The sequence below is a fragment of the Crinia signifera genome, chromosome 4 (genome assembly GCF_055691185.1).
Source record: "Crinia signifera chromosome 4, ASM5569118v1, whole genome shotgun sequence".
NCBI lineage: Eukaryota > Metazoa > Chordata > Amphibia > Anura > Myobatrachidae > Crinia > Crinia signifera.
The window spans coordinates 50,379,256-50,402,299 of NC_139220.1; the positions used below are offsets into that span (position 1 = coordinate 50,379,256).

The 23,044-nt window shown below is 43.2% G+C and overlaps 1 pseudogene; it reads left to right on the forward strand.

Annotated features, from left to right (window-relative positions):
• The first annotated feature begins 4,215 nt into the window (after nt 1-4,215).
• LOC146076196 (5S ribosomal RNA) lies at nt 4,216-4,335 on the forward strand (annotated as a pseudogene).
• The last annotated feature ends 18,709 nt before the right edge of the window (nt 4,336-23,044 follow it).

Consider the following 23,044-nt stretch of genomic DNA (forward strand, 5'->3'; position numbering starts at 1 on the left):
CATTCAGAAGCCTTTCTGCTTCTTTGACGTAGGATTCCCGATCCATAATAACCAGGCCCCCCCCCTTTATCAGCCGGTTTTAAAACCAGGTCTTGGTCCTTTTGAAGTTTTTGCACTTCGGTAGTCTAGTAGATGCTACGGGCATTCTTAGCATGCTGGGTGCCAAGATATCCTTCAGATTCTTTGATTTTCTATATACAATGTATGGTTTTGGTGGTAGGATTCCCTTTAGTACTGGATCCATCATGATTTTTTGTTGTCTCTAGAAACGATAGCCACATCCTACAGGATGTGACATCATAATTAGGATCACTAGACATAGAGTATAAGTAGAGCACCAGGCACACATCCCTCCCACCCCTTGATGAAGTCTTAGATGACGAAACGCGTTGGGTACTGCCTGCTGACACCTCCATAAAGAGATAAGTTCTGATACTTCTGTATCTTTTACCTATAACTGGTTTTATATCTCCCCTTTTTAGCGATATCTTTTTATAGGCATTTTTTACTTAGCTTCGCATTTTTTATATATTGCTTTTTTTCTATGATATTTCTTGTACTGTTTGTTCTTATATAAATACTATTGTGCATTTTTTATATACAAAAATTTTTTTGTACTAATAAAACTTTTATATGTTTTAAAAGTAAAACGTTTCCTATTCAGATATTTGTAGTCGCTTAGACCTTTATCCAAACCATTGTATCTTTTTGCTACACCCCTTACCAAGGTGTTTTTCTTAGAGGTCAGCTGACACCTTTTTTTCTAAAGGTATATCTGTCTTTTTGATTAAAAAATACTAAGTTGTTCAGAACACAAGTGGCACCCTACATTTCCCTTCTTTTCCCTGGACATTATCGGTTATTTTTTGTAAGGCAGCCTGGTGTTAGAACACTCTACAAACGTGTTCAGAAATAATGAACGCACCACAAAACAGACATTTTGTGTAAAAGTATATTTAATGAGAACAAACAAACAAACGAGACGGTACCATCACAAGACCTAGATGACCTATTTTGGGCCATAGAAAGAACACTCACAAAGGAGATTAAGGCTTGGTGGGACATACAGGGACTACAGCATTACATCTCAGTCAATAGGATTCCCAGAGGTCTAAGAATCCAAAAACAACCAACCTTTGGAAACCAAGACTCACCGTTTATGGAAAAATGGGATGCCACTCTCCATGCATGTTCCCTGAGTTTGATGAAACTACTAATCGAAGAGAAACAGAAAACTCTGTTAGAACTGGAAGTAGATATTAAAACACAGGAAGGAGTCTTGGAAACCTATAAAGATACAGAGGACTACAGGGTTAATGAGAAAGTACTTAATAAAAAATTAGAAAGAATAGAGGAGGATGTCATCAAAGGCAAAGAAAAGAAATTCCTGAGGGATAAGAAAGACTATGACCAAGGGAAGGTCAAAAATTGGAACAGATTCAACAACATCGAACATGTACACCCACAGGATAATAGAAATAAGTGGAAACATGTGACACACAAAAAATCATCAATGAGGCACAGGAGCTTCGATTCACCAAACTATGCACCAATAAAGACCAGTAACAGATTTACAGCTCTGCAAAGACTAAGACCAAACGGAGAACAAGAACCGTCTTCCTCGTCTTTTTTATCTCCAAGTACAGGAACAAGAAGGAAAGAGGACTGGAGAATATTCCTGAAAGAAAACGTCAAACAAGCATCTCCACTAAAAAGAAGACTTACAGACGACGAGGAAAGCGGGGCAGCGGGAGGCAAAGATCCCAAAAAAAGAGCGGCATAACAAAACCACAAGACATCGAAACCTTGGCAAAGAATAAAGGCATATTTAATCTCTCAAAACATGTACTCACAGCACCAGAAGTGTCCCTACTGGGAAAAGGATTATCCTTTGCACCAACAAGCAGTTTGAACAGATTCGAAACATATATCGACCTGAATAAATTTGTACGAAAATTGACATTGAAGAGGCATTTTTTAAGGAAAGAGGATGCGATAACATCAAACTTTGAAAACAGATCCAAATCGGGTTTGAAACCGGCATCTAAATACTACCCATTGGAATCAAAAGGATCAAATATCAGTATCTTTTATGACCTAGTAAAAAAAGATCTCTGTGACATAGAACAGGCACCTGTCAAAACAAAGAACATGACAAACTCTGAAAGAGAGGCCATGAAAAAGGACCAAGACCTGGTTTTAAAACCGGCTGATAAAGGGGGGGGGGGGGCTGGTTATTATGGATCGGGAATCCTACGTCAAAGAAGCAGAAAGGCTTCCGAATGATGAGAAATCGTATAGCAAGCTACCCAATGACCCAAGAGATACATACATTGAGGAACTACGTACTCTATTATTACAAGGTCTCAGGAACAATATTTTAACTAAAGATGAGTACCAATTTTTATTAAGACTAGACCCCATCACCCCTATATTTTACTTTTTACCAAAAGTCCATAAATGCCTAAAAAACCCGCCCGGAAGACCTATCGTGGCGGGCATAGATTAATTAACGTCAAACCTGTCACAATATGTGGATTTTTTTCTTAACAAATACGTCAAATGCCTACCCTCTTATCTAAAGGATACAACATCCATACTCAATACAATGGAACCTTTTGAATGGAAAGATACATACAAATGGGTAACCATAGACGTGCAATCGCTGTATACCTGCATCGAACACAAAAAAGGAGTGGAAGCCAGCAGGAGTTACCTAGAAAAAGATGCCTCAATTACACCGGAGCACAGAGATTTTATTTGCGATGTCATGCTTTTTATTCTACATCATAACTATTTTAAGTTTCAGGATCGATTTTATCTACAGCAGTGCGGAACAGCTATGGGGACCATCTTCGCGCCAAGTTTCGCAAATCTTTTTATGGGACACTGGGAAAATCTCTATATTTATAATAACCCGAACTTCACAAATGAAATCATTTTATATAAACGTTATATAGACGACATTTTAATTGTATGGGACGGGACAGACTTACGCTTCCAAGAATTTTTTAAAAGCCTGGACAATAATGATATGAATCTAAAGTTCACGTCAAATGTACAAAAAGATTGCATTGAGTTTCTGGACTTGATTTTGACACACGAAAACAACAAAGTAATAACTAAAAATTATGTCAAAAGCGTGGATACAAACAGCTATCTACACCATAAGAGTAACCATCTAAAACAATGGAAAGATAATATACCGTTCTCCCAATTCCATAGGATCAAGCGGAATTGCAGCAAGCCAGACGACATGGAGGAACAATTGACCCTCTATGGACAAAGATTCGCAGAAAAGGAGTACCCATCAGGTCTAATCGAAAAGGCAGCAGTAAAAACAAGAAATACAGACCGAGCCTCATTACTTACGTATAAAAAGAAGACAAAAGAGGAAGGCAAAGAGTCAGTAGCATTTATCACCACCTACAATAGACATAAAGACACTATCAAGAACTCACTAACAAACCACTGGGGGATCCTCCTGATGGATCCAGTACTAAAGGGAATCCTACCACCAAAACCAGACATTGTATATAGAAAATCAAAGAATCTGAAGGATATCTTGGCACCCAGCATGCTAAGAATGCCCGTAGCATCTACTAGACTACCGAAGTGCAAAGGATCGTACAAATGTGGTAAATGCATTATATGCAAGTACCTCCATCCAAATAGGAAGAGCTTCACAGACACCGGAAATAACAATGAATTCCAAATAAAGGACTTTACCAACTGCAACTTCACCTCAGTTATCTACTTGTTAGAATGCACCTGTGGAAAGAAATATGTCGGCAAGACGAAACGCCCCCTTAAAATTAGAATCCAGGAACATGTAAGAAGCATAAAGAACAAAATGGACAATCACGCAGTTCCCAGACACTTCACCGCAACCCATGCTTCAAACCCCGAAGATTTGACGTTCAAAGCGATCGAACATGTCCAGCTGGGGGACAGAGGAGGTGACCTGGCTAAGAAACTGTCCCAAAGGGAGATGTATTGGATCTTCCAACTCCAGACGCTATATCCAAGCGGTTTAAATGAAGGATACGAGATTGCACCTTTCCTGTAAAGGTTTTGTAAAAATCCCTTCCTAACTTTACTGTCCTGTCACAAACTGGATCACTTTTCTTCCTTTCTTCCCAAATTCCTCACTCTGGTTTCATCACATGAGCAATAAGGTACCAAAGTCCGAGAGGTTAAGGAACATGGAATAAACATTACAGTCATACCACGCTGGTAATGCCCAACCCCGTCCGATCTTGGCAGCCAAGCAGTGCCTGGGCCCGTACAGTATCAGGACAGGTGACTACCTGAGAAGAATGGGTTCTGTAATGTACAGACAACATACACCTCGAGATAAGGACAAAATAGAGATACCATGGCTCAATCACTATTTTATTCACAATATACTATGACGTCTTCATCTGTAGAAATCACTGTAATATATATGAATTAATAAAAAGCTAAAAACACAGAAATCACTTTATTATTGTATTATTCACCTATATATTTATTTATTTATGTATTTATTACTCCTTCATTACTCCTTCCTCTAAAAGTCACTATTGATAATTAATTTTCCACTGAGGATCTTCAATTTTCGTTATTTTCACCTAAAAACCTTTTTAACATCAAATATCTGTCTCTAAACAGACTAAAATCTGCTGCTATTATATATTAATTGGTCTCATCCTTTATATCTATATTTAAAAAAAAAAAAAAAATTTATATAGACATATACATCTAGGTATATTTTCGATCTGGGCTATTATGAATTGATGAACATAAGATGCACATAATGTACATACGTTTATCAAAATAATTTATGCTGCTCTAATAAATTTCACTTTTATATATGGTTAACATAAGCTGTGATAGGATTTATAAAACGATATGCATTTAACATGCACATATAAATACAAATACTAACGTGTTGTATCCCTTATCCATATTCTTTCTATGTGTCCCATGAGAAATCGAGCACTATCATCTTAAGTCTGCGCATCTGCACTCAGAAAGATGGCCGATTCCCCAAGTAAAAGACCAAGAAATCCCTAACAAAATGGCCGCCGAAATGGAGACATATACTACAATGAAACTCCGTTTTCCACAGAGCTGACATCTGAAGCTATCCAGACCAATGACGCGCATCCATCCTGGGAAAGGAAGTGGGGCGCTTCTGCACATCCGCCAAAGAGAGGCGGAAGACGCTGTATTACACAGCGCTGATGGACACAGGAAGCGGGCGGAAGTGACGTGCGCCCGCCGAAAGTGGGCACACGCACCCCCGCAATTACAATGTGTATTTTCTGCTGTTTCCAATGTGAATATCTATTATCCCCTGATAGCGCAGGCTGCATAGAGCCTATACCATAACATCTATATTAGTATTTTCCAGTTTTCATGATTTTTTGTTGTCTCTAGAAACGATAGCCACATCCTACAGGATGTGACATCATAATTAGGATCACTAGACATAGAGTATAAGTAGAGCACCAGGCACACATCCCTCTCACCCCTTGATGAAGTCTTAGATGACGAAACGCGTTGGGTACTGCCTGCTGACACCTCCATAAAGAGATAAGTTCTGATACTTCTGTATCTTTTACCTATAACTGGTTTTATATCTCCCCTTTTTAGCGATATCTTTTTATAGGCATTTTTTACTTAGCTTCGCATTTTTTATATATTGCTTTTTTCTATGATATTTCTTGTACTGTTTGTTCTTATATAAATACTATTGTGCATTTTTTATATACAAAAAAATTTTTTGTACTAATAAAACTTTTATATGTTTTAAAAGTAAAACGTTTCCTATTCAGATATTTGTAGTCGCTTAGACCTTTATCCAAACCATTGTATCTTTTTGCTACACCCCTTACCAAGGTGTTTTTCTTAGAGGTCAGCTGACACCCTTTTTTCTAAAGGTATATCTGTCTTTTTGATTAAAAAATACTAAGTTGTTCAGAACACAAGTGGCGCCCTACATTTCCCTTCTTTTCCCTGGATATATATATATATATATATATATATATGTCTATTGTCCGTGTGTCACTGAAACACTGCAATCTGTTGGCAGCAAGTGAAACTACATCTAGCTTTGGAAGCATTTGCTTTGAGTGGGCTTACTAGTGAATAACTATCTATTTCTATGAAAATTGATTTTTTTTTTTGTATCACTATAGTAATTATAGCAAAGCATTTATAGAAACTATCTTAAGAAGACAAACAGCTGTTTAATAGTTAAGCCCATTACCATATACAAGGTGCTATCAAATTCTTGGAAGGTAATCAGAGTTGCTTTAATTAAAGAACATTGCTGTGCCAATTACTGAAATGGAACAAATTATTTGATGTGAATACACAATAAGTATAATATTTCAGCTAACTGTAGATTAACTTAGACCAGAATGTAATTAATGATATGAAATATATTTTATCATTATATGAAAAACAATGCATAAACAATGCATATAGTACGTATGTACACACTGGGCGATTTTGAGCTGAAAATAGCTCACTTTTGGTGTTTGAGCTACTTTCAGCTGTGTGTATGGTCGGGCGATGAGTGCTGCTGTGCACTCCCGCATCATCATCACCGTCGGGCTGTTTTGCCAGCCGAGTGTACAACTTTTGTTTTACCCCCTGTGAAAATCACTGGTCCTGTAAAAATCACTCACTGTGTGTGCACTGAGCGATTTTACGCCCAGTGATTTTCACATCATCGTTCCTCATACACGCTAGGAAAAATGCCCAGCATATATGAGGCTTAACTATAAATATATCCAATAATATACTGTATACTGTATTTATAATGTATACTTAGGCATTGAAACCATACCTCCCAACTGTCCCGATTACAGAGGGACAGTCCGTCTATTTGGCGGCTGTCCCTCCCGCAGGTGGTAATGTCCTTGGGGCAGTCGGGGCGAGCCGGAGATCAATGCTACTTTGCTCTGCAGACCAGCCAGTGATCTCTTCAGTGCAAGGATGAGTAAGGGAGGCAGTGGCGTGCTGGCCCGTGGGGCAGGTGCCACTCTGCTATCTGATGTACAGGACCGGGAACAGGAGACAGGAGGGAGACATGCGCCACCGCCAGTAGAGAGCCAGCAAGTCAAGTACGTCTGTGGCTATATCAAATATTGCACCTGCTCACGGCCCGGGAGCCAATTGGGAGCGGCTATTTGAGATTTCAAATAGCGCCGTGGACCTGCTCATCTAGCTGGCTCTCTCCCGGTGGTGGCACGCATCTCCCTCCTTGTATCTGAGAAAGCGGCACCAGGCTGAGCAACAATGCGCTCTGCCCAGCTCTGGCTGTCTGCCGTTGTCTGAGACTTTCATTAAACTCCCCCTTTACAACAAGCATTTGCACTCCCCCTTGGTAACAAGCATTTGCACTCCCCCTTGGCAACAAATATATGCACACCCCCTCGGCAACAGGCATTTGCACACACCCCCCCCCCCCCCATGGCAACAGGAATTTGCACTCCCCTGTGGCAATGAACATGAAGGCCCTGGCAGGCATGAAGGCCCTGCATCAAGCCCCTAGCATGTAGGTAAGGGGCACTTATATGGGATAATATTTAATAGCCAATGCGGTGTATGGTATATGTAATGGGCATTACAGTGTTTGGGATAAGGTGTAATGGGCATCACGTTGTGTGGCGTAACGTATAATGGGCATTATGGCATGTGGTATACTATGTAGTGAGTGTGTGACATGTAATAGGCATTACAGTATACATTTTTGGCGTGGGCCTTTGGCATGCACTGTCCCTGCTGTCCCTATATATTTTTTAAATTGTTGGGCCTTGGCATAACTTGGAATGGGCATTAAGTTGTGTGGCATAATGTGTAATGGGCGTTACAGTGTGTGGCATAATGTGTAATGGGTATTATGGCATGTGGTATACTATAATGGGTGTGTGATGTGTAATAGGCATTACAGTGTAAGTTTTTGGCGTAACACAGATCCCTTCCTGGAAGCCCTGTGGCTACCTGGGTCTCTGTGCAGGGGGACTTCCAGGTTAGAAACCTAGAAGTCCAAGCAGCGTTGGGGATCACAAAGGGCAGCTCTTATTGGAGAGCTGCCCTTTGTGTTGCTCATTGCATATGTCAGTACATATGCGATGAGCATTGTGGCGATGGGCGGTGCTGCTTGGTACATCCTTGGTGCACCCCAAGCTACAAGTTGCCAGCCAGCCCCTGGAGGGAGGTCCTGATTTGGAATTTCAGAAAGTTGGGAAGTATATTGAAACATATAGGCACAAAAGCTAAATATGAAAAAACCTTACTGTATATCAGAGGTGGATTTAGACCTCATGGGGCCCTAAACAAGATACAGATTTAGGTACTTATGTAGTATCTGGGCGTCCGATTTTGTGATTGTATGCCTTACCTTAAGGCATACAATCAGATGCGATGCGATTCGATGCGATTTTGCATAGGATTCAATGTTAAGAAGGTCCTGTTCATTTCCCCACTATCCAAGTGGGCATAGAGTTGATTTTATATAGTGTGACGAGCGCAGCGAGCCACCGAGCCAGAAGCGTGGCGAGCAAAGCGAGCCCCGCGAGGGGACGCATATTTCTTAAAAAGTATTCTTTGTCCCCTCGCGGGGCTCGCTACGCTCGCCACGCTTCGGGCTCGGTGGCTCGCTACGCTCGCCACAGGTTTATATCTAACTCCATGCCCACTTGGATAGTGGGGAAAGGAGAAGGACCCCTTTTTCCCATTGAATTCTATGTTAAAATGGACTCAGACCATTTTAACATTGAATCCTATGGAAAAATCTTGACCATCGCATCGCATACGATTTAGTCTCATGCGATGCGATGCGATCCGATTTCTAAATCGGACGCCCAGATACTACATAAGTACCCAGATTTATGGCCCCCCTCACTCAAACAATCCATCACTCTGTACTATCCTGATTTACGTCCCTTAAATGATTTGTTGCTTTTCATCCCTATATTCTATTACAGTACTGTCATTTATAGAGCCCTGCGATCAGATAGCCGAGTGAAATCTCACCACAGACTTTGTGAAAATATCACATATCAGTAATTAATTCACAAGCCGCTCACCATCGAATGATTTTTCCAGTGTGTGCTGTCTGTGCATAACCCAGGACTTACTTGGCCAGGCTGATCGGGTCCAGAGCCTGGGCATGCCTCTGAGAAAATGGTCGTTTACCACCCACAAACATCGGCTTTCTGTCAATCAACTCGTGAACGGCTTGTCATTAAATAATTTGCTGGATTTTGTTTTTGCAGAATGGCTTTGTGCATGCATGCTACAGTCTGTATGCATATACAGCTGATCGATAATCGCTCAGTGATTAGGTTTGAATAACCCCCTGTAGCAAGCCACCCTTGCCGTTTAACCCCCGCTCCGGATGCTCACCATATTCTAAGTTCCGGGGGAACCCTCGCTGTCCTCTGACAGCGAGGGTTCCCTCAAACAGCAGGGCTCGCGGCTAATGCAGGGAGCCTGCTGCATTTAGCCGCGAGCCTCACTGTTTTAGCGGCCGCACATGACATTTCCCCTTCGCTGCAAAAACCTAGGGACAGGGAAATGGCGTATGCAGGGGGTCAGTTGAATACTGACAGTGCGAGCTGTGACCGCGAGCAGGCAGCACTGCTCGCTGTCACATTTTGAGAAAACCATTAAATATACCCCAATGTATCTCATCTCATATTTTGACCGGACCATATACTGTAGACCAGGAGTTCTCAGAAAATTTTTAAATAGTCTAATGTTAATTTAATTTAGCACTAATTAAATGTTTCCTTCAGGCAATGATTATGCATATTAGTACTTAAAATAGAGTATAATAGCATATTGATATATCACTAGTCAGTGTGTGCCAACTCCTCCTTCCCCCGCCATCAACCATTATTGTAGCAGTCAGGTCTTATATTTAAAATAACACTGGCCTTTATATTGTCTTTCCAGACATATTTAAATGTCATGTCCCAATCAGAGCAATTTCATTATCATAGCCAGCCTAAAGCCATGTGCAAATGTGCATAAACACCTGCTGTTGTAAATGTGTATTGGCACTAAGTGGTTGCAGTTCTGTTTCTTCATAAATGATCCTTAATGATACCACTACAAAAGGACATTTTGATGAAAAAAATAGCATTTGCACTATCTGGCAAACTGTTTTGGAACATTGATCTTGACGCTTTCATCAATCATAACTTTTCTGCTTCCAAAAAGGATACTCTTGGTATACATTAGAATGGATATACTCATGTGAAAAAACAGAATCTATTAACATTTTTTTGAGAAAACTCGGAAACAATATACATTATACCTAACTCAGCTAAAAAACTCAGGAGACTCTCCTCTGATTGGCATCAGTAGCCAATCGTGTGGACACTACAGAAATGTGGGTGAAATTTAATAGGGTGAGACATTCAGACAGTGAGAGATTTGGTAAGAAATCTCCAGTTTTTTTTTAAAAAACAGCGATCATTTACACTTCAAAATCAAACTGGTTTTGCAGTGTAAATGATTGCCCCTTTAAAAAAACCTGGGGTTTTCTTACCAAATCCCTCACTTTCTAAATTTCACCCATATATCCTAATCTTTAAACGTTTTATGCACTCTGATTAGTTGGAAAGCATATCTTAGAAGACAATCTATACAATTGTCTCATCCTTCAACCCCTTGTGTTCACTTATTCTACTGGTTACACCTTATTTGGCTGTAAAGTTCCAAATGTGCATTTTCAAGAGTCATCCTCCTCGATCCTTCATCATCTATAATCTTTAGCTCTCACCAAATCTTATCAAAATGTTTTAGGCCTTATATTGATCGCCACTGGAACCACTGTTGCACAAAATTGGAAAGGCCATAATACATAATTTCTGCATTAAATTCAGCTTGTTTTTCAAGTGGAAACCAAGGTCATCCCCTATTGCAGTGGTTCCTAAACTGTGTGCCGTGGCACCCTGGTGTGCCTCGGGGGACTTGCAGGGGTGCCTTGGATTGGTGGTCCAGGACAAATTCAATTATTTATGTTCAATATAATATTCAAATTGGGGACAGACAGTAGTGAATCCTGTCCATTACCACGTAACTGATCCTACGGATGAGATATAAACACAATTTATTTAACTTTATATTTGTTTCTGACTTTCCTAATGATAAACCTTTAGCCTAGTAATGCCTTGAAAAATTTTTCTGGTACTTCGGGGTGCCGTGATTCAAAAAGTTTTGGAACCCCTGCCCTATTGTTTTGTATTCTCCAAGGTTTAATACTAAATAACTACCCCTAAATCATACTACTGACTTTGCTGCTGATTGGTTGGCACTTAGAATTTGATTGGTTGTAACTTTAAATCCTCCCGCTTTATCTGTCTTCAACGATAAAGTTGCTACAACCACCCTCTTGGTATGTTTCATGACATTCCCTATTTGTAGCTCATCTCATATTTTGACCAGGCCATATACTGTAGTCAATAAAAATCTGTTTTTCTCTTACATTCTTATGGGATACAGGGAAGTCGTTCATAACGATTGGGGTAAAGAGGTTTTCCGTAGGAGACAGGCACCTATAAACGTTTACACTGGGTGTACTGGCTCCTCCCCTCTGCTCCCCTCCCTCCAGTCAGTTAAGAAAATGTGCCTCAGGAGAAGCACATGTCAGGAAGAGCTCCAGAGAGTTTTTCTTCTGTTTAATTTCTTTTATTATTTTGGGACTGCTGTTTTGGACTCAACAGCAGTCCTGCGTCGTGGGAGACTGGGGAAAGGGTTCAGCTGCAGGCCGCTTCATGGTACCGAGCTGTCCCTGCCACAGGACCACTGTCCTGCGTGGGTGATGTTACCGCGGGCATTGCGCTGCAGCGCGCACACCCCCGGCATGCCGCACACCCCTAGTCCAGTCTGAAGACGTCGTGTGGTAAGTACTACCCCGGGGTCCCCTGCCGTGGGGTCCCCGGGTGACTGTGTGGAAAGATGGCGGCGGCGGTATCGGCGGTGCCCTGCACAGGGACCGCGCAGTCCCCTGCCTACACTGGAACAGGGTACTGCCTCCTGTACTGTCCAGGGCAGTTTACCACGGGTTGGACATTTTTCAATGTCAGTTCCAGTATAAAAATGCAGGTAAGCTCCGGCGCCATCACGCTGGGCGGAGCTTACCCAGAGCGGGACCAGTGCTCCTTGGGCGCGCTTTTGGCTACATGCTAACAGGAGCAGCCATCAGACAACACAAGACACTCCACAGTGTATGTGTTGCAGAGGGCAGAAGGCACATGACACTTTCCAGTATATGTGCTGCAGCTATTAAAAGCGCTATCTCTGTAAGAGTGGTAGCCCTGTTATACAGTGTATAATCTGCATGTATTACATGTACAGTATATGTATGTCTGTAACCTGCACCTCACAATATGCGCAGTTATAGTATACTGGTCCCCTTATTTCTGTGCTATACCCCACTTGCTATTAGCAGACATCACACTGTCTAGCCTCACACTGTAACATGACATCTGTGTGCAGCTGGGGTGATGGGGGAAGGGTTCCTGCTGTGCAGAGTAACAAGCTCTAACATGTGAGCAGCACAGATTATGTCACTAAGGGCCTTATTCTGATCGGTGCGGATATTCCCGCATGCAGACGGACCGCCGATGTTGATCGTCTGCGCATGTGCAGAGGTCACTCTGCGCATGTGCAGGCGATTTCGCCGCACGGATTCTTTATACGCCGCACAGGGGGCGTAGAGGGGCGTGAGGGGCTACTTAGCCTCATTACCCTATGCATACGCCCCCCGTTTCATGGGCGTTCCCATGCAAACGCGGGGCGTATGCATGGTAATGAGGCCGTGACGCGTGGGTACGGGGCGGGCATCTGACATCGCCGGATGTCAGCTGCCCGCCCCCATACATGATTTCACACGGACAAGTGTCCGTGTGGTCTTGTATTGCGGGACCTGGTGGAGCGTGCGGCCCTGCATTCGATGTTCGGCGACCATCGAATGCAGGGGCAGCTCCCAAGACGGAGGAGGCGTATCCCCGTCCAATTTCATGCGGATCGCCACATATCCGCGTACGGACGGCAGGTGGCGATCCGTATGGAAGGCGGGGATTCGCCTGCACGGTTGCGGCCGCATATTCTGATCGGGCCGCACCAATCAGAATAAGGGCCTAAGTGCTGTGTTAGTGCCAACAAAATCTAAACCAGGGTCACCTCATGTGAGTCCCCGGTTTTGCGTGCAGCATGAATATGGCGACTGCGGTGTCCACCTCAAACCGCATGGTCCCCTGCATACAGGGACTGCCTCTGCACTATAACTGAAGCGCCATTGAGACAGAAAGCGCCAAAAACTGCTCCTTCCCTGGGTGCCGAAAATGCCAGGGCAGGGAATCTGCAGATAACAACTACTAGCGCTATTAAGTTTTACCTTGGGTACACTTCAATTGACATATTATATGTAATATATATATATATATATATATATATATATATATATATATATATATATATATATATATATATTACGGTGGTGCTTTATGCACTGCATTACCAGCTCTTCAAGGGAGCTGTGGTAAGAGTGTCAGTGTCTCTGTGTCCTTATCCCACTGGCTTGATAGCTATGGTGCAGACACTGAAATGGTAAATGCTTCACATAATGCCTACTACACACTGTCATATATAGTCTGTGTCAATGTGTCTGGGTGGAAAGGTTCTCTCTCCAACATGTTGAGAAAGTTAACCTGCAGGCGGTGCAAAAATGATTTCACTCCTGCTTCCTTATCACAAGTGACTTGTCACGAGGTGTCCCCTTAACCGATTGGGGGGCATTAAGTAGACTCCCAGGAGTCTGCTTGATCCAGTCATATAAGACAAGGCTGGAGAAGGTGTCCTCACCTCTATGGTGTAGTTGATGCTTGCTTTCTTCCTTTGGAGAAGCAATGTGATTATTCTAATCCTCAGCGCATACCTGACCAACAACCACTGTGGATTGTGTGTGTCTGTGTGTGTGTGATTCTAATTACTGAGATTCACAGTTGCGCTTAACAAGGGTGATTAGTAAAGCACTAACGGTGCAGTTGCTATTAATGCACACAACTCTGATAAGGGTGATATGACAGTGGTGCAGGTGTCTGAAAATTACACCACATTCAGGACACAGCTAAGGTTCTGTGTGAGGCGCAGAAGGAGTTAGGTGCCATTAATGGCCGTAACTCAGCCATGGCGGTATTGGGTCGCAGATCCCTCTGGCTTCAGCTATGGATGGCTGACGCTGACTCCAAACGAAGTGTTGAAAACCTTCCCTTCACGGGTGAACGGTTGTTTGGCAGCGATTCAGATGAGTTAATCTCAAAAGCCACTGCAGGGAAGCCCACCTTTCTTCCCTCGACTCCACAGGCGCCTAAGCGTCCTTTTCCTTCTCACACCCAGCAGTCCTTTCGGACCGGCAAATTCCGCCCAAAAGCCAGGGGTGGTTCAAATGCAACCAGAGGCTCCTGAGGTAAATTCAGGAAGCCTTCTGCTTCGGCCACCACAGAGTGGCCATCCGGGGCAGCTGCAAGTAAACCCGCAGCATGACGGTGGGGCTCCACCAATAGTTCCGGTCGAGGTGGGAGCCAGACTGGCGTTCTTCGGCCATGTTTGGGAAGCCTTGTGCCTCAATTCTTGGGTACGGGCTCTTATTTTGCACGACTACAAGCTGGAGTTTGCAATACAACCACCTCACAGGTTTTTCAAATCAGGCCTTCCAGTGTCCCCAGTGGACCAAATGGTTTTGCAGCACGCAATCCAAAAACTGGTGCAGGCCAGAGTAATAACCCCGGTCCCTCCCCTGGAAAGGGGGCAAGGTTATTCAAATTTATTTGTGGTCCCAAAACCGGACGGGTCGGTTCGCCAAATACTGAACCTAAAATCCCTGAACCCATTCTTGACTGTAACCAAGTTCAAGATGGAGTCCTTGCGGGCCGTGATAGCGGCACGGGAGGAAGGGGAGTTCTTGGCATCTTTGGATGTGAAGGATGCCTACCTTCACATCCGAATTTGGCCACCTCATCAAAAATATCTTAGGTTTGCGCTGCTGAACGATCACTATCAGTTTTGCGCACTGCCGTTCGGCCTGTCCTCAGCCCCGCGCATATTCACCAAGGTGATGGCGGAGATGATGGTGGTTCTCAGGATGCAAGGGATCTTTGTCATACCATACTTGGATGACCTGCTTGTAAAGGCGCGGTCATCGGAGGAGCTGCAGGCAGCCTTACAGATTACCATGCAGACCCTGGCGGGTCACGGTTGGCTCCTGAATTTAGCAAAGTCCTCTCTGATCCCTTCGCAGAGACTCCAGTTCCTGGGGATGGTGTTGGACACTGCTCTCATGAGAGTGTTCCTGCCACAAGAAAAGATTGTGGCCATTCAACAGCTGGTCACAGACTTGTTGAAAACCCCCCAGGTGTCAGTGCACCAGTGCATTGTTCTTTTAGGAAAGAGGGTGGCCTCCTTCGAGGCCCTCCAATTCGGGAGGTTCCACAGCAGGATTTTCCAGCTCGATCTCCTGAGCAAGTGGTCCGGTTCACATCTTCAGACGCATCGGAAGATTGTGTTGTCGTCTCAGACGAGACTGTCACTCCAGTGGTGGCTCCACACGCCCAACTTGCTGGCAGGGCGAAGGATTGGCATCCAAAATTGGGTCTTAGTCACCACGGATGCAAGCCTCCTGGGATGGGGTGTGGTGACCATGGGTCAGTCCTTTCAGGGCAAAAGGACCCTCTGGGAAACACGTCTCCATATAAACAACTTGGAGTTACGTGCTGTGTATTATGCACTTCTGGAGGCAGCCCCTCTCCTCAGCGGGCATGTGGTCCGCATCCAATCAGACAATGCCACTACTGTGGCGTTTCTGAACAGACAGGGCGGGACCAAAAACAGGTCCTGCATGCGGGAAGCAACAAAGATCCTGTCCTGGGCAGAGAGTCACTGTCAGGCTCTGTCTGCCATTTTCATACCCGGGGTAGACAACTGGGAAACCAACTTTCTCAGTCGCCACGAGCTTCACCCCGGAAAATGGAGTCTACACCACCAGGTATTCAGTGCTCTGGTGGCTCGGTGGGGGATCCCACTAGTAGACATGATGGCATCGAGACACAATTGGAAGGTGTCCAGATACTTCTCCAGGGCGAGAAGACCCACAGGCGGAGGAGGTGGACGCCCTCTCGATACCGTGGACGTTCAGCCTGATTTACATCTTCCCACCGATCCCCCTTGTGGCTCGGGTACTAAGGAAGATAAGAAGTCGAGGTCATTCTAGTGGCTCCAGACTGGCCAAGAAGAACGCGGTATCCAGATCTTCTAAGTCTCCGAAGCGTCTCCCTCTGCAAAGAGACCTGCTCATGCAAGGTCCGTGCGTCTTCCAGGCCTTAGAGCAGCTTCGTTTGACGGCCTGGAGGTTGAGCGGCAGATCCTAACAGAGAAAGGATTGCACACATCTGTCGCCAAGACCATGACAAGTGCTAGGAAGCCGGTGACGGCAGCACATTACCACCATATCTGGAGGAGATATGTAGGATGGTGTGAACATAGAAAGTTTGCTCCAGCGGAGTTCAAGCTTGAAAGATTCCTCAGATTTCTTCAATCTGGCTTGGATCTGGGCCTACGTTTAGGCTCTTTGAAGGTGCATGTATCTGCACTGTCTGTCTTTTTACAAAAGAAGCTGGCTAATATCCCTGAAGTGCAGACGTTCTTCAAGGCGTCTTGCACATACAGCATCCTTTTGTAGCCCCTACTCCACCATGGGACTGGGATGTCGTTCTGACGTTCCTGCGATCCTCCTGGTTCGAACCACTGGAGGAAATAGATTTGAAACATCTTACGTGGAAGACGGTGGTCTTAGTAGCCTTAGCCTCGGCTAGGCGGGTCTCTTAGCTAGGGGCGTTAACCTGCAAGAGCCCTTATTTGATCTTCTATGAAGAGAGGGCGGAATTTACGCACTAATCTGCGTTTTCTTCCTAAGGTGGTGCCAGCATTCCACTTGAACCAGCCAATTCTGGTTCCTACTAGTGGCCCTCAGTTTGAGGTGCCGACATCTTTGGATGTGGTTCGGGTTCTCTGGGTATATGTCCGGAGAACGGCAAAATTAGTAAGACTGTAGGACTTTTTGTCTTATATGATGCCCAAAAAGTCAGGCGTCCTGCTTCTAAGCAGTCTATTGCACGCTGGATCTGTGCAACCATTAAACAGGCTTATGTGGTGGCGAAGCTTCCTATGCCTGCTGGGATGAAAGCCCACTCTACTCGTTCAGTGTGGACCTCCTGGGCGGCTGCCCGAGGAATGTCGGCCTTACAATTGTGTAGGACCGTTACATGGTCAGGTCAACACACCTTTGTCAAGTTTTGCAAAAATTGACGCTTTGGCCACTGAAGATACTCAGTTTGGGAAAGCGGTGCTGCGGCAATCTCCGCACAATCCCGCCCGTTCTGATGTCTTTGGTATATCTCCAATCGTTATGAACGACTTCCCTGTATCCCATAAGAATGTAAGAGAAAATAGGATTTTAATACCTACCGGTAAATCCTTTTCTCTGAGTTCTTATGGGATACAGGGCGCCTGCCTCTGTGAGGAGTTTCTGCCTGACTCACTCAAGTAAGCCGTGGACCACTATTGGGTCCTTCCATTACCCTGTGTTCCTTAGGGGTCACAAGGGTGGAGGTTACCAAGGTAACCTTTATCATTCACCTCGTGTATCTCAATTGTTCACGAGTGTATGTTGTCACTTAGGTGACATTTCTTATCAAGTTGTCCCAGTTGGGACACAAAAGTTTACAAAATGTTGTCAATATTTGACATATTCATAAGGCTCTGAGGCTTCCACGTGCTCTGTGGTCGCTACAGTGGTCTCTGTATGTTGAAAGTTATGTCTGGGTGTGCTGGATGAATCTCACCACGTTAAATATTACACATATTCCTCTCATATTGTTCTTCTCCTTCGGTACAGTTTTCTAGTAACTGACTAGAGGGAGGGGAGCAGAGGGGAGGAGCCAGTACACACAGTGTAAAAGTTTATAGGTGCCTGTCTCCTACGGAAACCCTCTTTATCCCAATCGTTATGAACAACTTCCCTATATCCCATAAGAACTCCGAGAAAAGGATTTACCGGTAGGTATTAAAATCCTATTTTTATAACAGTCTTATTTAATTCAGAACTGATTAAATGTTCCCTGCAGGAATTAATTAATGTTATAACTACAATATTAAGAAAACAGTTCCAAAGTAAAAATGATACATTATGTCCTAAGGAATTTTAAAAGATCATAATAACAGCACTGGCGGGATGCTTAAAACTTTGTTTAAACATTCTTACACTTATAACTATTCTATCTAAAATAATCTGATAATGAAATTAATTGCAATAATTTCAACATTAAATTGTAGATGAAGGGCTCTTTATTACATCCATCATTTAGCTTCTTTTGTGTTGCATCATAGGTATAATGTAGCAATAATCTTCAGGCCTCTGATCAGAAAGGTATTACTGCACAGCCCACTCCACATTTCTAGAATATAGAGGAAGTTTATTGTTTGGGGATCGGCAGGTCCCTGTGGCAGGGAAGATGTTAAGAGGTCCAACATTCACGTAAAGTTTCAAACATGCCATTTTGTCTCCCAGCGACTGTCTGAAGTGCCTCAGAATAATTTGAGCACATTGAGTTATTTCTGTTCGAAAATTGAAGGACTTTGTCATGAAGGGCAATTTGTGTGACTAATTACAGCTTATGTTTGAGTCTACAAAGTATCTAGGCATGCTTTTTTTCTTCCAATCTTCACTCCCCCGCTCCCTCTTTCTCTGACCTTCTGTTGTAATGTATGTTTTCTTGGCTCTCTAGCATTGAGGGAAGAATATAATTCTATTGAAGGCACACACTGTGGAACTATAGAAAAATAACTGAACACAGGCATGTTGGTGCTAGAAACTGTTTGTCATTGAGATGAAAGTTCTGTACTCTATTTTTCCTTTGTAGTTATTTGCACAATATTACGCCGTCAGAGGACAGCAAGACATGACCCGGATTCCATTATACATTTAAAGAAAAGGACCCTAGTGGACTGTAAGTACAGTTTCTGTAGGAGACTCCTAAGGAGTTGATGAAGCTGCAGCTCCAGGCCTTCACATAAAATAGGCCCATCATTATGACAGAATTCTGATCACCAGACAGACACCAGCTGGCCACATGTTAGCCATAAATCAGAAATACTACAATTACATTTGTTTTATATATATGTTTTCTTGATCATCACCAATCACATAGTGTACATGTAAAAAGAACATAAGACAATAATATTAGATGAGGAGCAATCCACATTTTTCCAAACAAATATCAATAAGTAAAAATATCAATAAGTAAAAAAAAAAAACAGTGTCCAAGTGGTAATATTAAAGATATTATTATAGGATTGACAATGACAGCCACATAATAAAGAGATGCCACCAATCAATCCTAGGAGAGGCACCATAATATAACACTAACATGAATTAAAAGGGTAAAACAGACAGTAAAATAAAACAGATCAAAACAAAACATTCGCCCCTTCCTAAAGCCAAGCCATCATCCCATCCACGGACCGATCCGACCATCCAGCAGGAGACAGGGGGAGATGAGGGTGGCGTGGATATTAGTAGTTAGGTGGTAATAGGGGTCTTATTTTGGAGAAGTTGTAAATTATACCATGAAATAGACTGAAAGCATGCTTGAATTGCCATTTTAGTCCTAAGAGGTAAGGTTTGAATATATCTAACCCAACATTTAAATAGGGCTGAGGTCATAGATTCTTTATGAAGCGATGTCTCCAGCCAGCCCATGGTAAATAGAAAAAGTAATCTAGAGGTTGCCATTTCCAGAGAGGGGGCTGAAGTGAAGTGTGTAGGTGTGTAAGGAGCTCCAAAAAGTTTGGATGTGAGGGCAGGTCCAAAAGCAATGGTGGAGATGTGTGGTGGTAGCTGTTCCCATTAAGTGACAGTGTTTAGGGGAGAAATATTCTCTATGAAATATCCCTTAGCAGGGATAAGTTTAAGATTTAATAAGAATGTAGATATAATAGTCTTGGGATCCAAGGTTGAGGTTTGTGAAGCCCACTTGTGGAGTCCCGGAAGGTCTGTATCAGTGTCCAGCTCAGGACGTATGTGTGCATATATTGTAGAGATGGAGTGTTTGCAGGTGCGAATAACGAAGTAAAGGGGGTTTGTGATATCCTGGGTTTGCAATATAGCTAGAACAGAGTGTAGGTAGTGTGTGGCTTGAAGCAGTGGCGTAACTACTTATTTTGCGCCCCCCCGCCACACATTCCCCCCCCCCCCACTCCCACTTCCCTCGGCGCCCCCCCATGCACATACCTGCCCGCCGCTGCATCTGCGGTAACAGTCCCATCTCTCGCAGCGCTGGCTCCTGCTGCTATAACAAAAAGAGACTCATAGAAAATGGCTGCCCCCATACTGCAGACAGAAAACTGTCTGCAGTATGGGGGCAGCCATTTTCTAAGTGTCCGTTTTCATTATAGAAGCAGGAGCCAGCGCTAGGAGAGACGGGACTGTGACAGCACGGCAGGCAGGTACCCGCAGACAACAGCGGGTAACTATAGCCCCGCAGACCCCCGGCGCCCAAACTTTCTCTGCGCCTCCCCACCACCGCGGGGGCTGCGGAGCTATAGTTACGCCACTGGCTTGAAGGTAGGCAAATTTGTGTTGTGGGAGTAAATGAAAGCGCGACATAGCTTCATCAAAGGTTAATGGTGTGTGAGGGGTGTTTAACAAATGTCGCAAAGATAGGACGCCAGAAGAGCGCCAAGCCATAAAGGGAATTCAAGGTTTCCGACAAGAGGGAGGGATAGAGAACAGTAGCACAGTAAATGCAAAGATTTTCTGTCTCGCCTCAATGTGAAACAATTACATTTCTTTATTACACATTTATGCAATTTTTGTACTTTTATATATTTAGGGAGATACCGGGACTTATAGTGTATGGGTTCTACCAGGGGCATAACTAGAACTTGTTGGGTACATAGCAAAAACTATAAGGGGCCCCCTCAAACTGGACTCCGCCAGAGAGGATATATCCTATCTCCTAATATTAAGGCTGTCACAATTGGGACCACTTAGTGACAAAGGTGCTCTAATAAATATATTTAATCCACAAACATTTGGAAGTACATGTCCACTTTGATTACAAATATCATCATTATTAAAAAAAAAAATACATTCAAAGATCTGATTTAAAAAAATGCATTACATAATCAGGTAGTTCACTGTAATTCATATAAGGAATTTCATAAAACAGTACTCTCATTACAGTGAATTACTTGTTCATTATGCAATGTGATCTTTTAATGGTGATATTTGTTAACAAAGTGTTCTTCCAAATATTTCAATATTAATTAGATTTACTAAATGCAATACATTTTTTTTTACAGTTATATATAGTTTCAATAGCATTTTAAAGAAATTAGCATGAATGAATGAATATAAAGATAGCCGGTATGGGCATGGGAAAAATGGCTATTGGCTATAAAAAGGGTTATTAACACATACAACAATTTCATAAATACTTTCCTATATAATGGATGAGGCAAGGGTTTACGATTATGATGATTAAATGTATAGTCATCATAATCACCAGGATGTGCATCGGACAATTTAGTGTTTTGGATCTGAATCTCCTGCCGTGTTTTGGAGCTGGATTGGTTTTATTATTTATTTACAGTCTCTTATATAGCGCGGCATATTCCGTTGCGCTTTACAATTGGTGTTGCATGGCCTTATTTATATGTGCACTATATTAAAAGTGTACAATCGACATACGCCCTTTATTCCCTCCATAGTAGATTATTGTTTTTAATATTATATTTGTATATCAATGTGTGTTGTGTATCAATGTATTTTTTACTTACTGTATATGACTCCTGATGGGAACACCCCTCATTGCATTTGGTTGTCTGCACCTGGACAGGTCCATCGTCTTGTGCTATGATGGACCTCACCTGTTGGGTCTTGTACTGATTGGTGGAGGGAGTGTCTCATTGGGATTAAACGTCTGTATGTTTTATTGTGTGATTACCCCTGACAATGGGCAGGGTGCCTGGAATATGTTGGAATAAAGATCACAGTTCATTCTGCCTGATTCCAGTCTCGTGAGTCCACTTCTTCAATATATATATATGTTTGGCTAACAGCTACAAGAAGGTACCGGAGCAGGATACCCACATTACTGTACATTAATGGTGCCGGGAGATCAGAGTTATATATTTTATTAATTAATGAAATGTGTATGCGGAATTGTTGCATCAGAACCAATAAAACACAATAAAAAAAATAAAATACATAATATAATTATAGTCATTAAAAGTACATTGGTACTATTTAAAATAAGTTATGCCAGTGCGGTAAATCGTACCCAGGCATGGCATAACGAGAGTTCTATATGTATACCTTCTCAAAATAAAAGCAACATATAAAAGTGAACTGCGAAGTTCAATAAAATGTGATTATAAATATATATTTTTGTTATACATCCTCCTATTCTATCAGAGGGCATTATTCTGATCGGTGTGTACTTTCCCGATTTCCTACGGAGCGGTCCGCACGCCACGCTGTGCGGTGTCGTGCGGACATCGTCCGTAGAAACGCCCACCGGTCCTCCGCATTCGGACGGACTCACTCTTTAAGAACAGGGCGTGTGTACGGACGACATACAAACCTTGCGTGTGCGGTGGACACGAACAGATTCTGCACGGTCTTACAGCGTAAGCACGGTCTTACCGCGTTAGAACGGACGGGAAGCTGGCCGTACGCACCGATGCGGAGTATTTACGCTAAATACAACACTATTTTTCAGAGCACACACAGCGATCACATGACCCACTTAGGCAATTAGGCAACCTCATTAAAAAGGGATTGTTATCTATTTGAATCAATGAAATTCTAATATACAGATGGGTCTTTTCCCATCTTGGCAGGGGATGGCGCTGGCGTCGCCAGCCGCCATCCCCCGCCAGCTCCATGGCGATCGTGAGAAGGGGACGCGCGCGC